Genomic DNA, 12,568 nt, shown 5'->3' on the forward strand with positions numbered 1-12,568 from the left:
CACTACAGTATGAGCACCATCATCATCAGTAAGTACAACCTCTATCGAGCCTGTGTGTGGACATCACTGTGACCCCCAATGACCGCTACTATAACCTGTGTGTGCCTCAACTAGGAGTGCTTGTGCTGGCAGTCAGGTGTGCAAACACCACAAATGAACATGTGTAAATTTTGGTGAGCACTGTAGTTGAGTGTGTGAGCACCACAGCTAAAAATGTGAGTACCATAGCCAGGTGGGTGTGTGACTCTTACCATTGCAACGTCAGCAACAATACCACAAACAGCAGTGGCAAACAAAAGGGAAGGGGGGGAGGGCAGAGGAAATAAAATTAGTAAAAATAACTAAGAAAAAAAAGTACTGGGATCTGGAAGATAGCTCAAAAAGCTTGGGGTCTGGGGAGCTAGTAGCACTGTAGCATAGTTGTTCATGGATTTGCTCGAGCGGGCACCAGTAACATCTCCATTGTGAGACTTGTTGTTACTGTTTTTGGCATATCGAATTCGCCACGGGTAGCTTGCCAGGTTCTGCCGTGTGGGTGGGATACTCTCGGTAGCTTGCCAGGCTATCCAAGAGGGACAGAGGAATCGAACCCGGGTTGGCCACGTGCAAGGCAGATGCCCTACCCGCTGTGCTTGCTATCACGCCAGTCCCAGGGAGCTAGAGAGCAGTATAGGGATTAAAGCATTTACCTTGCCTCCCTCTGACCTCGGTTCTGAATCTCTGATTCCACGTATGATCCCAAGCGCTGCCAGGGGTCCCTCCTGAGCACAGAGCCAGGAATAGCCCCTGAACAGCACAGGGTGTGGTCCAGAAATCCTCTCCCCCAAAGAAAGAGGCTGGAGCACGTGCTTTGCATGTTAGAGTTCTGGGTTCCCCCCAGCACTGTGAGTTCCCAGAAGCAACAAGCTGGGAGCTATCCTGGGCACAGCTGGGAGAGGTCTGAGACAGCCACTGCAAAGAAGTCCTCAGATACACGGGGTGTGTCACAACCAACCAACACATTAATGAGTAAGTCCTTCAAAAGATGATTGTAAAAATAAGTTACAATCTATTTGCAAAATTAAAGATTATGCAGCAACTAAAATTGGTAGTTCTATGGAAATATATACAAGAGAAATTAATCAGGGAAAATTAAATTTCTTGTGAGAAAAGGAGAGAGCTCAAAGCCTGGGGTGATAGAATCCTGAGTTTGATCCCTAGCTCCATCATCCCCAAGTGCTGCAGTAGCAGTCTTTGAGCACTGCTGGACATGTTCTTGCAAAAAGGAAAAAAAAAATTGTGCAGGAGAGACCAGACTCCTGTGAGGCAATTCCTAGGAAATAGTATACAGAAGCACACATGGTGTGGTGGTAGGAACTCAGAAGTCCCTGCGTCTCCTCATCACCCCAATGTGTAAGATCCAATCTCTCTTTTTTTGTGTCTCTCTAGACCCAGCCCTGCAAGGTTTTGTGCACAAAACATTCTTTTCAAGGGAAATAACAGTTATGTGGAAGTATATGCGATTATGCAAATTGACACAGGCTGTTGTTTGTTTGGGGAGCCCACTCCTGGCAGTGCTCAGGGGCTACTCCTGGCTTTGGGGGTTATTACCAGTGATGCTCAGGGGAAGTATGAGTGCTAGGGATGGAACCCAGGCAGCCCACGTGCAAAGAATGTACTCTAGCCCTGTGAGCTCTCTCACTGGCCCATGTTACGCACTCTTTGAAGGACATGTACTATATATGTGTACATGTCCTATATATGTGTGGTCCAGAAATCCTCTCCCCCAAAGAAAAAGTATATATGTTTGCATATAAACTTAGATGTCCGCAGGCTATGTTACATGTTAGTTATCACATGCATGTGTGCTTGAATGTATATGTAAGTATTAAAGGGAAAGAAACTTGAGCTCTCTCTCTATATATATGTATATATATATATATACATACACACATACATACCAAGTAATCAATTTTTTCCCTGGACTTTGGGATTATTGTACGTATTCTCTTTCTTAATCATATAGTTCTAAAATCTCTTATTAAGAGGCTGGATCGATAGTATAGCGAGTAAAGTGCTTCCCTTGTGTGCAGCCAACCTGGATTCTATCCCAGGCACCCTATATGATCCTCTAGCCCCACCAAGTTCGATCCCTGTGTGCAGAGCTAGGAGTAAGCCCTGTACATAGCTGGGTGTGATCTCAAGCTTCCCTTACCCCCCTCGCTCAAATCTTGTATTTAAAACAACTAACAGGGATAGAGTGAGTACAGCAGGTAAGGGAGCACCTTACACAGGGTCAACTTAGGTTTGATTCCGTGGCATTACGTGTAGTTTCTTGAGCATTGCCAGGAGTGATTCCTGAGTTCAGAGCCAAGAGTAAGTCCTGAGGACCATTGGGTATGGTCCTAAAACATACACACACACATACAAACACAAACACAAACACACACAAGCAAGCAACTTACGGGGCAGAAGAGACTGCTCAACAGACTGAGCACATGCTTTGCCCGTGGGAGGCCCAGGCTGATCCCGGCACCTCTTGATCTCCTGAGCATTGCTGGTAACAGCCTCTGAGCACAGAACTGCAGCCCCCAGCACCACTGGGTGTGGTCCCCAAACCAAATCCCACCCCCCAGAAAAGCCAAAACCAAATAAAAAAAAACCTGAACTATTAACTGTAGATTTTTGGTTACAGAAAAAGCAAGACTTATAAAAACAATAATGGCATGAACACACCAAGAGTTCGGCATGCTATATATGTCTGAAAACTGGATTGAGCACTTTGTGATTTGTGTTTGACAACCTAAAATTACCAGGAGAAGATGGTGCTGGAGAGCAAGTACAGTGGGTAATAAGGTACTTGTCTTCAAGCCACGAGTCAGGTTGCAATATCCAGCGCCACATTTGGTTCTCCCCTACCACTTGGTCCCCAGTGCACCAAACCACCAGCAGTGATCCCTGGGCACAGAGCCATGAGTAAGTTCTGACCATAGCTGGGTGTGACCCCCAAAAAAGCCCTTCCAAATACAATGAGAAAAATGAAATAATTTAAAAACAAACAGTGAAAAAAATGCCTGCTTTTGAGATATACATTTTAGAATATTGGCTAGCTGCATTCTCTCTGCTAAGTTATATTTTTGCCAAGTAGAAATTCAAGTTATACAAGCAAGAGCCAATTTTAGCTTCTAGATGAATAGTGTCTTTCCGTGTATGTGTTATCCATCTCCTAGATAAAGATCAGATTTTTTCCTTTTTTGTAATATTCAGCACCATGGTTTACAATACTGTTAATGGTAGGCTTCCATGCACAACACATCTCAGCACCACACCCTCTGCTAGAGTGTCCACGTTTGTCCCGGTGCCTCCCATTCTACCACCCTGCCCCTTAAGCTTCCTACTGAAGACCAGTTCTTAGCTGATAAAGATTAGATTATTAAAGTTCCTTTCATTTGGGAATTTCAAAGCAGAGACAGTAATTAGTACTCACGACAATTCTGAAGTATGCATTTTTTTTCTGTCTGCTTTCCATCTGGGAAGATTGATAGGCTCCAGGATTCCCCTGTACTCCAAACCTCATTATTTTTAGTAAAACTAAAACAGCCATCACTTCACTGGTCATTTTTTCATAGGGATATATGAGCTCTTATCCTGCTGCCATGCTTTTTATGGTTTGGTGGCCACATTTGGCAATGTTCAATGGTCACTTCTGGGGAACCATATGTGGTGCTGGGGATCAAACTAGGGTTAACTGTGTGCAAGGCAAGCACTTTAACCCTGTATTATCTCTCCAGCCCTGCCATGCTTTTTTTTTTTGCTTTTTGGGTCATACCCGGTGATGCACAGGGGTTAACTCCTGGCTCTGCGCTCAGGAATTACTCCTGGCGGTGCTCGGGGGACCATGTGGGATGCTGGGAATCAACCCAGGTCGGCCGCGTGCAAGGCAAACGCCCTACCCACTGTGCTATTGCTCCAGCCCCGCTGCCATGCTTTTTGTAAAGAGTTAAAGCTATTTACTAGGTAAGCCAAATTAAAATTCATGAGTTATTTTTAAAAAGGAGATACATTTCTACTTTCTAGACTATCAGGAATATTTTAAATTAATCCATGCTTCAATGGTTGATTAGGACAATGTTTTCTAAATTAAAATTTCTATTTTAAAATATATCAATAGTTAGAGGTAAAAGCTATTATAGCTTCATCAGAGATCTGCTTGGGGTATTCTGTCAATTACAAGAAATGTGCTTACAGATAAAGATAAAGTAATGTGGCTTAGTGACTAGGGGAACTATTTTTAAAAAATCCTGGCCTGGCACTATGAAAGAATACAGTACATTTTTTTTAAGTCAGGTATAAAATGCTCTTGTCTTACACTGCATACTAGCCTAACAACTTTAAAAGGATTATCTCAATTTGCTACATGAAAAGGTAGTTCCTAGCATTATATTTCTTATGTAACAGGTAAAGAGAAAGCCTGACTACACAATTTATTTAACATTACGTGACATTCATGTCAGGCACAGTTCCAAAAATCAAGCCAATGATGTCAATTTGACATTTTTCTTCTTTCTTTGAAGGTGGCATCACTCCCAGGGTGCTGGGAGTCCACACAGTGCTGGGAATTGAATCTGGAGCTTCCACAAAGTTTGTGTACTAGCTCTCTGAGTTGTCTCCCCACCTCACTCCCAGGTGTATAGTTCTATTTTACTTTTCGTTTTGGTGTGTGTGGGAAGCTTTTTGGACACACCTGGCTCTGCACTCAGGAATTACTTACTCCTGATGGTGTTCATGGGACCATATGGGATGCCAGGGATTGAACACTGGTTGGCGATATGCAAGGCAAGTGCCCTATGCACTGTACTATCACTCCACCCTTTAGTTTACTTATTATTATTATTATTATTATTATTTTATTTGGCATTTGAATTACACCCAGTGGTGCTCAGGGTTTACTCCTGGCTCTGTGTTCAGGGGTCACTCATAGCCATGAATAGGGGACCATATGTAGTGATAGGGCTCAAACCTGAGCCATTTGTGTGCAAGGCCTTATCAGGTATATGATTTTAATCTGCCATTTTGAATCTTATATTTAAACTCATTTAAATGACTATTATAACCAACTTGATCTTATTTTTGGCTACACCCAGTAGTGCTTAGGGGCTACTCCCCTCAGCTTAATGCATTTGGGTGCTCTCAGTGCTCCTAGGGGACCATATAGTGTAGAGGCTCGAACTTGGGCCTTCTCCATGCAAAATGTATGCTTAGCCCTTTCAGCCATCTTTCCAGCCCACCAATTTAATTCTTTTTTTTTTTTCTTTTTGGGTCACACCCGGCGATGCACAGGGGTTACTCCTGGCTTTGCACTCAGGAATTATTCTTGGAAGTGCTCAGGGGACCATATGGGATGCTGGGAATCGAACCTGGGTCGGCCGCACGCAAGGCAAACGCCCTGCCCGCTGTGCTATCACTCCAGCCCCCCACCAATTTAATTCTTGATCAGATTTCTATGCAGTACTTTCAAGCTACTTCTAATATTTTTCCATTTTCATTTACATTTTTCTGAAAGTTTTTGCTTTAGATAAAAAATTTCTGTGAACTTTCCATAAAGAGACTTGTTTCAGTTCTCAGGGTTTTATCTTCCCTATCAAATGCTATCAATTTTTTGATACTACTTTTGGAGAGTTTTGTTCAGTAACATTAATTCCATGAAATTTTATTTTTCCCCATGACCCAGTCAAAATGTTTTATTGGGTGAAAGTGGTGGCGTCCAAACATCCATTTTTGTCTAGGACAGAAAAACTCAATTCAGGTCATTTCTTTGATGGTGATATGAGTAAGAAATGCCGGCTCTAGCCCCCTTATGAAAGGGGTTTGTATAAGTAAAAGCCACTTTACCAATTGTTAGAATAAATCATATAAATCCATCCTAAAAATGTTACGCAAGGCAAGCCCCTTCCTATTCCTGATGTAAAGTTTATTGTAAACATATTTGCAGACTTCTGACTTACTAAGTATATCCTCAGGACTGATCATTTCACTCACCATTCTCCTTTGTTGCTCAGCAGAATATCTTCAATTCCGGCCTCATTATTTTTTCTCTCTAGCCCTAGTATTGGAATCCTCTGAGATGTGGAGACCAGCTTTGGCACTGTAGTGAATCTGTATTGCTACAGATATTGTTATTTCCCCCCATAACCCAGTCAAAATGTTTTATTTATTTATAAAATTGTTAGCAGTTTCATTTTCTCAGTTGCTATAATTGTTGCATAGATTGAATTATGGTATTGCTAGCTAGGTTTTTTTTTTTTCAGAAAAATTAGAACAAGTGTGTCACCAAATAGATGTCATCTCTACAGAGGTCCAGGTGCTCTGTTACAAGAAATTCTTCTTTTAGCACAGCTTTTTCTCTTGCTTAATATACCATTTGCCTGCATATGAGTTTAGAAGGAAGTAGAAAGGCCATGGGTTATCAAAAGAAAGTTTACAAATTCTATTATCTACTGGAAGGCTAAAGTTTACATGATAAGCATATTCCCCCTTCATATATTCTGAAATAGTTTAAGATTGTAGGCATTATTTTCAATAGACTGAATTATTTAGAAATGTGGTGATAATGCCAGGTCAAGCCCTGTGGGAAAGGAATGATTCATTTTCATAACTCTGACTCTCTCTCTCATTCTTTCTCTTTGTTTCTAATGTTAGTATAAGAACTCAGAGTTTTCCTGTAAGACTATATACTACAATGCCGGAGTGATAGTATAGTCGGTAGGGCGTTTGCTTTGTACACAACCTACCAGGGTTCAATCCCTGGCATCCCATAAGGTCCCCCCAACACTGCCAGAAATAATTCCTGAGTCAGAGGCAGAAGTAACCCCTGAGCATCATCAGGCTTGACACAAAAAGGAAAAAAAAAGATTATATGTACAGGAGACAGAGAGATAGTAGAAGAGTTAAGGCTCTTTTTTTGCTTATTTGTTTTAGGCTTTGGGTCACACCCTATGGTGCCCTGGTCAGTCCAACAAGGCAAGGCAAGCACCATGCCAGATGTACTATCTCTTCAATTCCAAGAGGTAAGCTCTCGCCTTGTATATGACAAGATCTCTATTAAAATTTCTGGCCATGTGTGGTCCCTCAAGTACAGCGAGATTCACTCTGAGCCAGGAATAGCCCCTGAGCCAACTGGCTCAGTGCATACTTTGTAGGCAGGATGTGTGGGTTTGGATCAACAGCAAAGGCATAGTCCACCAAGCACTGCCTGGAACAACCCCCAAACCAACACAGAGCTGGGAGTAGCCCCTGAGCACAGACAAGTGCAGTTCAAACCTCCCTGCAAAAGACCAGAATCTGCCATGAGGGCTCCACCACATTTCACTATCTCCCTTATACCTAATAGAAACTCTTTAATACAAGCCACTTTCAATTTTCTCCCATCTCCCTCTCACTCCAACTCCAGCAACAGCAATTTACTTTTTTTTATGTTCCTTTTTCTCTCTATTCAAATGAGCACTGCATTTATTTAGGTCCTAATATGGGTCATACTTGTGCTAAATCATGAAGCTCAAGTACCGTGTCTTAAGGAATTCATACTAATCTCTTGGCTTCCTAAAGCCATCCTTGCAATAACTTGCTTAAATAATAGTGTGTGTAGGCGTCTTGTGGAGATACAAATGGCTCAATAGTAAAATCTTCTCAGGGGGTTAGGGATATGACCAGTGCAGGCAGTGGCTCCCACCACGAAAGCAACAGCAAATCTTGTGGAGATATAGATATGTTTCAAGTAATGTTACAGAGGGAATGGAAAGGAATCTGTTTTTGCATAAGTGGAAAAAAGTCAAACGTTATAAATTATACCTTGTATCAGTCACCATGGTATAGAAAATGCTGATCATATCAAACAAGGAGACAGCTAAATGAGAGATGCTGCCAAGGAGCAGAAGTTACAGGACAGAGCATTGACTAGACCTCCTCCATAACAAATACAATTGAGTTTCTACTTGACGCAATATTCAGAAATGACAGGTTTGGAAAGTGTTACTGGTTTTACAAATAGTAATAAAGGCACTAACCTCAGAAGACACCCTGCATTCTAGCCAGAACGTCTGGTACAGGAACTGAATACACAAAAGAATACCAGTCTTGAATTATGCAAGAAGATAAATTAAAACAGAAAACAGAGCTCAGCCATTTGCTGCTAAGGGTTTTCACAAGTTCTATAATGAGGAGGGCATGGAAATAAATATCAGAACCTTCTGCTTGTTATTTATGGTTTGTTGCATGTAGACGTGTGTAGGATAACATTGGGTTTGCCTTTTAGCCTTGCTGCAGGGAACTTAGTTTACCTTGAAGCAATGTTCTTTTTGTATGGACACAGGAAGACAATTAATATTATGCTTTGTAACTTAGGAGCTGACTGACTCCAATAATATTTACTCTTGGGCATCTGTTTTCTCAACTCAGTTGTCCTTAGTTCCTAGCACCCCAAAAGTAGGGACCCGATGAGGGACGGAATGGACCCAGGGCAAGCTGTGAGCTACCCTGGCATTGAAATGGGCCAGGCCAAGGTGCCACAACACTCAACTATAAGCTGAAAGCATAGTCATAGACAAATGCTGTCATGATCAAAAGTAATGACGAGACTAGGACCCTGCTGGGGTTTGGAAGACTAACCTAACCTGAGGACTATAGTCTGGAATATATAGTGAGATGTCCTCAGGAAGAACCAAACTTTAAATTTGATATACCTCTTACTATGCTCATACAGAATGACATTGCTAGAAATATTTAAAGTAGATTTACTACAACTATTTAATTGGATTACTAGCTGAGGAAGGAAGAAAATGACACACCCTTGTTTGGACCCCACCCTTGAGTGGATCTTCTAGTAATCTGGAGTAATCTCCTTAGATGAGATTTTGTTAATCTTTTGGAGGAATGGTCTTATCCCTCTTTGTTGATTTGTTAATTTTCAACCCACCTTTGTGTCATCACCCTATGTGATTGCTATAAAACTAAGACTGTAGGAGAAAGAGAAGACACAGAAGCGGGGAAGACACGGAAGCAGCAGAGAAGACACAGACACAGAAGCGAGAGATAAGACAGAGAAGCAAGAGAGATAACACAGAAGCAGAGACAGAGGAGAGTCGAAGAGACCAGAGGAGAGACTACAGAGAAAGAGATAGAGAGATAGACAGAAGAGAGCACAGCAACACACACAGAAGCAGAGCACAAGGAGGAGCCATCACAATTCCGTCCATATACAGAGGCTTGAGAGCACCGAACAGGAGTGGTGAGAGAGAGAGAGAGAGAGAGAGAGAGAGAGAGAGAGAGAGAGAGAGAGAGAGAGAGAAAGAGAGAGAGAGAGAGAGAGGAGAGAGAGTGAGAGAGAGAGACAGACAGAGAGAGAGCCACCCTGAGAACCTGCGAACCACACACACACACACACACACACACACACACACACATATCATCTCACCTCCTTTTGCACGCGCACATCTTTGAATTTTTTACATACATGTTTATGAGACAGCATATGGGAGACCTTTTACATGATGGGTTTTAGGCATTCAGTTAGTTATTTACTGTGAGGTCTTGCTTCAAAGATGCATTCTCATTCTAGGTATATATGTGGTTTTGGTGGACTCTGAAGAAACAATTTAAAGTGTTTGAATTTCTTCTTTTCGTTTTGTTTTGTTTGGGGACCATACTTGGCAGTGCTCAGAGTTTACTCCTGGCTTTACACTCAGGAATCAATCTTGAAGGGTTTGTACAATAGTAAATACAGTAATAAACCAGAGTGCTGAATAGAATATAAATATACCCAGAAAATAATTTGTAAGATTAAAGTACTGTGATAAATCATCATCTATGAGTTAATTATTTTTTTAAAATAATATGCTGTGTATCTGTATTTTTTTTTGTTCTTCTTATCTTGAGCATAATTTTTTTCTGGATACCAAAGATTTTTACTTTTATTTTCTTTGTCCTGAGCGACTGTTTAAAAATAGTTCCATTTATTTGTTTATAATAAAAAGAGAATAAGTTGTAGAGGCTGGGAAGAAGCTCAAAGGCTGTGTGCATGCTTGCATGTAAAAGGCCCAGATTCCATCTCTGACACTACATGGTCCCTCAAGCATGGCTGGGTGTGGCCTCAAACAGACAGAATAATATGTTGTCGCAAGTCAAAATATATTTTTAAAAATCATGAAGAAAATCAGTTTAAATTTTCCCATAGTCTCCTCTCTTCCCAAATCAAAACAAGGAGTGATAAAAATAGAAGATAAATGTTGCACGATTTGAGTGTGAACAAAGTGTTTTGGGAACACCGAGGACAAGGTTAGTTATGACCTGGAAATTGGGATATGTTTAACTCAGTAGATGACAATTATGATGAAGTTTGACCAAAAAAAAAAAAAAAAGGAGCTTGCCTGGAGAGGGGTCAGAGAAAACCTTGGAAGGAAGACAGAGGGAAGAATCTGTAGAAAATGATAAGACCCCACCTCCTTTTTTTTTAAAGAGGTAGAGTTTGGAAAAGGACCTTATTTGGTCAGTCCTCTGTAAGAGGTTCGTGTGTCTGGATTTTAGGGAGAGTAAAGAGGAAAGAGTACAAGGGAAAGGTGGAAAAAACAGTGAGGGTCCTGCTCACAAAGCTCAGGAGCAGGTCAAGACCTCCTGACTTGTTTTAGAAAAGCATTCTGGGAGTGTGAGGTTATCATCAGGCTTTATCTAGGAAGTTATTACTTAGCGTAATCACCCCACCTAAATTTTTTGCCATCCTCATTTTTTCTGCTTTTAAAGGATTTTTTGGTTTTTTTGTGGCTTTTTTTTTTTTTTTGGCACTACACTCAAGGATGCTCAGGGCTTACACCTGGCTGTGTTCAGGGATCACTCCCAGAGGGACTCTGGGGACCATATAGGGTCCTTGGGATTAAACTAGGTTGGCTGTTTACAAGGCAAGTGGCTAACCTGCTGAACTATCTCTCAAGCTCCTGTTGCTAAAATTTTATGGCCAGGAAATATTTGGGAACTTAATGCAGTTGCAGGTGCATTTTGTTTTTGTTTTTATTTTTTGTTTTGGTGATTTTGGGGCTGGGGGCTGTTCCCAGCTTTGTGCTCAGGGGCTGCTCCCAGCAGTATTCATACTCTGGGGAGCGTGGAGCTCTGGGAATCAAATCAGGGTCAGCTGTTTCTAGATCAGGTACCTGCAAGGCAAACCCCTTAGCCCCTGTACTATCCCCCCATCAGCTCCAAATAAGATTTCCTACAAACAGCTGTCCTACTTAAAATTTTTGCAAAAGAGGCTGGAGAGATAGTCTGTGTTATCACACAAAGTGTACTGAGCATTGCTAGGATCAGGTGTGGAATAGCTCATGAGCATCATTTGAAGTGGCCCCAACCAAAAGAAAACACCCCCCGCCCAAAGTTGGCAAGCATAATGCCCAAGAACAATCCTTAACTGTGAAACCATTCCAGTAATTATTCTAGTAACTGGTTGCAATTGGAAATTTTCAAAGGCATTTTTTTTGGTATATGGAATAATTAATTTGTACTGGTTGAAAAAGGGAGAACCCCCTAAAAGTTTGGCACTTTCAGTTTTTTGTTTTTTTGAGCCACATCTGGTGATACTCATGACTCTGCACTCAGGAATCACTCCTGGATGTGCTTGGGGTACCGTATGGGATGCTAGAGATTGAACCCACATTGACTGCATGCAAGGCAAACATTCTATCCTCTCCCTGGCCCTGGTACTTTCAGGTTTTTGTGGTCTTTTTGGCTTTTTGGGTCGCACCCAGCAATGCTTAGGGGTTACTCCTAGCTCTGTACTCAGGAATTACTTCTGGTGGTGCTTGGGGGACCATATGGAATGTCAGGGCAAGGCAGATGCCCTACCCTATATACTATTCCTCCGGTCCTCTGCTTTCAGTTTTTAATCTTGTATTTTAAGAAGAATAAAGGAGAAAGGATTATAATAAGAATCATCTACTGGAAAACGTGTCCCCAAGAATGAGTTTTTCATAGAGGTGGTGATGATCCTGAAGCAAAAGAATATTAAAGAAGCCTTATGCAGGATGAAATAGGACATGCCCTAAAATGAGCAACTTGTCATCAGCCTAGTTTTATGTTGAAACTTGGATTTTGCTCCATAAAAAGAATGTGTGTGTGTGTGTCTGTGTGTGTCTGTGTGTGTGTGTGTGTTGCAGGGGTGAAAATAGAGAGAGTAAAGGGGTTAAGGCACTTGCCTTGCCTGCAGCATTCCCAATACTGCACCTCTTGGTTCCTTGAGCACTACCAGGCATAAACCCCAAACACAGAGCCAGGAGTAAGTCCAGAGCACTGCTGAATGCGGCCCCCAAACCACACACACACACACACACACACACACACACACACAAAAGAGTGGGTGGTCATTTTCTTTTTTTGACATTTGGTCCTAAATTTAGACCAAGATTTTATCCTAGATTTGCTGTATAATTTAATTTCCTAAGAAAAAAGTGTTTTGTTTTGTTTTAATTCAGACTTTTCGTTGAAGAGGCTAACATTTTATAACCTCATAAGTTTTATGTTTCCGAACAAAAACATCATATTTTAATTTTAA

This window comes from Sorex araneus, chromosome X (assembly GCF_027595985.1).
Source record: "Sorex araneus isolate mSorAra2 chromosome X, mSorAra2.pri, whole genome shotgun sequence".
In the NCBI taxonomy this organism is placed as follows: domain Eukaryota; kingdom Metazoa; phylum Chordata; class Mammalia; order Eulipotyphla; family Soricidae; genus Sorex; species Sorex araneus.